Consider the following 3,496-nt stretch of genomic DNA (forward strand, 5'->3'; position numbering starts at 1 on the left):
TACATGGAAAAGGCATCCCAACCTACGGCCTGTCCTGCATTTTCCAGGCTTGCGAGTTGCGATTGCCAGCGAAGGCCATGCATGCACATCCAGGCCTCCCGGCAATTTCGGCCATTGGACGCGATAGTGTGCTGCTATGCAGGCTTCTTCTCCTCGCCCTCATAGTCATAGCCACGATCAAACTCGAAAGTCAAACCCCCTATGCCCGCGCGCTGGAGGTTGCGGCGATGGCCACCCCTAGAGTCAAAGTGCGGAAATGGCACAACGCCGAGCTGGATGCCGGCGTCACACTCACACCACCGGCGAGCGAATCGGAGGAGGGCCCGATCGGATCAGCAACCTGCCCGTCGACGCTCTCCGCAGCATCGTCTCGCTGCTCCCCACCAAGGACGGCGCCCGCACCCAGTCCGTGTCCACCCGGTGGCGCCACCTCTTCCGCTCCGCCCCGCTCAACCTCGACGTCGAGCTCCGCCGCGAGGACGAGCCGGCCCCAACCCCATCCAGCCTCGTCCCCCGCATCCTCGCCGACCACCAGGGGCCTTGCCGCCGGCTCTCCCTCACCTGGTACGGCTACAAGTGCGACATTGTCCCCGCACTGCTGAACCGCTGGCTCCAGTCGCCAGCCCTCAACGGCCTCCCCGAGTTCCATCTGCGGCACAACCGCACGGCAAACAGCGAGGATGAGGACTTGTGGCGAGCGCATTACACGCTGCCGCCGTCCGTCCTCCGGTTCGCGCCCACCCTCCGCATCCTCAGCGTCAAGTGCGCCTGCCACAGGATCCGCTTCCCCTGCGTGGCCGGCGGCGATGTACAGTTCCCCCACCTCAAGCAGCTCACGTTTAAAGGTGTCATCATCTCGGAGGCCGACCTCCACGGCGTTCTTGCCGGATGCCATGTGCTGGAGAGCTTGGTGCTTAGTGAGCTGGATGGCGTCTCTGGCGTTCGGATCAGCTCCTCCACCCTAAGGAGCCTAGGTGTCTCCTCTGGTTTTGGACATGAGCCAGAAGAAGTGTTGGAACAGGTGATTGTTGAGGATGCCCCGAACCTAGAAAAGTTCTTCCTAGATGGAGCAGAGTACTGCCTATCGATTTGCGTCGTTTGGGCACCCAAACTGGAGTTCTTGGGTTCTCTGCCACGAGGTTTCACCACAGCCAAGCTCCAAGCAGCATTTCTTCAGGTAACCAAGAGCTTTTGTTTTCCTCTCTATCAAGAGACACATCTCATCATATTTACAATCTCGTGTGGTATCCACTCACATGCCTTGTGAACTTGTTTGCTAATTACTCACATGTCTTGCTTAATTCAGAGAACTGCTGCTGCCAGCTTGATGAGTGTGATGCGAACCGTCAAAGTTTTGGTTTTGCGCATGTCACCTCCCAGTGTTGATGACCTCATTAACTTCGTCACATTCTTTCCTTGCGTGGAGAAGTTATATGTTGTGGTGAGAATCGATTAATTTGATTGTGCTTTACTACTTTATAGCTAGTGGTTTCACTCCTTTTGTATTCCATCAATCCATATCTAGAATCTATAATATCTAAATTAGAGCAACCCACTAAGTGATTTCTCTCAACATGCAAGCCCTCCACATCACCCCAATTGTTTCTATTGGCCCTCATCTCATTCAGCCATGCCATGTCATCAGGTACTCCATTAACTTAATATATACTGATTTTCCTTTTTCTGCATCTCCATGTTTACTGCAATAATTCACCGACCCATTCCGCTAATGAAAACACACTTATATTTAATAACTCCCAACGCATCGACTTATGACTGATGGCCTACCGAGCCATTATATACCTCATCTGCCTCTCTCTGGAATTAATTTTGTTCGTGGATTACAGGAAACACTTTCTCTAGCCATTGGGATATTTCCTTATAGTTTAATATGCAGATTGCTTTTTGGAGAACAGGTCAGTACGGTATTGGGATGATGTATTGGAACAATCTAAGTGTTCAGGAGATGCTTGGGACAATCATATGATGCCTCTCAATTTTCTTTTGTTTTTCCTTGGATATTTTTCAAATAGTTCTGTTCTGGTCTGTGTCGATGATGTTGGTTGGATGAACAAATCCATTTCAACTTTGCCATTTCATATTGTCTCCAGAGTAAAGAAACAAATAAATTTTTCTAGATGGATTGGTATGTTCAGGAAATAGTTTGTTTTATCTCTAGCTATATAGCTGTGAATGGAACATGAGCTGTTAATTGTGGAAGCAGAACGAAAATACCATGCAGGTAACCAAACTATAACGATTTGCTATCTACCTTGATTGTAAAATGATATCCCCTTGGAAAATTCCTCTTATGCTTCTCTTTATCTTCTAGTACTTCTATTCTGGTTTTTATTTGGTGATGTTTGCTAGATGTACTAATCCATTTCCACTCTGCCATTTCAGATTCATTCAAGAGTAGACAAACAGATAATTCATTTTGGAGTAGATGGATTATTGGTATGTTCAGAATAGAAATATATATAGTTCTTAATCTCTATACGGATGGGAAGCGAACATGAAATGCTAATTGTGGATGTAGAACGTGGAAAAATGCATGTAACAAAACTGTAATGATTTCTTATTCAGTTCTTCCGCTTTAATTGGCAAGAGCTACAAATTGTGATGAGAATTGTATGCACAATTTGAATACAAAATGCATTTTTGTTAGATAACTCTTTTCTCTCTCAAGTCTGTATGTCAGTATGGATAACTCTCTATTTTTATTTCTCTCAAGTATGTATAAGGACACTTCATATAGTAGGTTGTTTATGTTTTCTATTCATTTTTAACTTTATATCAACCAGTTATTGACAATATTATACCCAAATATTTCCGCAGCAACGCGCGGGGTATCATCTAGTATACTAAGTGCATACTACCATATTTCAGTTATCTCGGGACGGGGCATTCAAAAGAAAACGGCATCATCTTCCTCTGTTACCTGTTCTACCTCTTCTCCTTCCTCCTCCTCTTCGTCTAGCTTGGCCACTGGCCTGCTTGTCCTCGTAGAGGTGCTGGCCGTGCCGATGTGCTGTAGTTGCTACGCCTTGCTAGCTGTGTCTACAGCTGCGCTGCTTGTGCTGCTGTGCTGCTGCTGTGCATATGCTGCTTCTGTGTGTGCTGCTCTTCTCTATGTCTTGCTGTTGTAACTCATGAACTCTTGCTCATGAGCATACTGTGATGCTTATGCTCAATTAAGTTGCTCATACTGTTGCTATGTGTATCATGCCTCTCCTGTGTGTGCATTTCTTTGCCCCTGGCTTGATTATTATGCATAATCCTTGCGTTCTGCAAGTGCCAGTGCCTCTAATTGGCTAACCCCTTGTAATGTTGTTCATATCAATGTCTTGTTGAGCATGCTTGCTACAAGATCTCACCATCCTTGGATGGTTTGCTCATGTATATGACCGATTTAGTTATCTGTGATATAGTTGTTATTGTTCTGTGGCTGAGTAACTCATATTGCTAATGTATTGTTGCTGGGCTGAGCTGTAAC

At 46.4% G+C, this 3,496-nt stretch overlaps 1 pseudogene; it reads left to right on the forward strand.

Annotated features, from left to right (window-relative positions):
• The first annotated feature begins 227 nt into the window (after positions 1-227).
• LOC124646966 lies at positions 228-3,009 on the forward strand (annotated as a pseudogene).
• The last annotated feature ends 487 nt before the right edge of the window (positions 3,010-3,496 follow it).

The sequence above is a fragment of the Lolium rigidum genome, chromosome 1 (assembly GCF_022539505.1).
Source record: "Lolium rigidum isolate FL_2022 chromosome 1, APGP_CSIRO_Lrig_0.1, whole genome shotgun sequence".
NCBI classification, from domain to species: Eukaryota; Viridiplantae; Streptophyta; class Magnoliopsida; order Poales; family Poaceae; genus Lolium; species Lolium rigidum.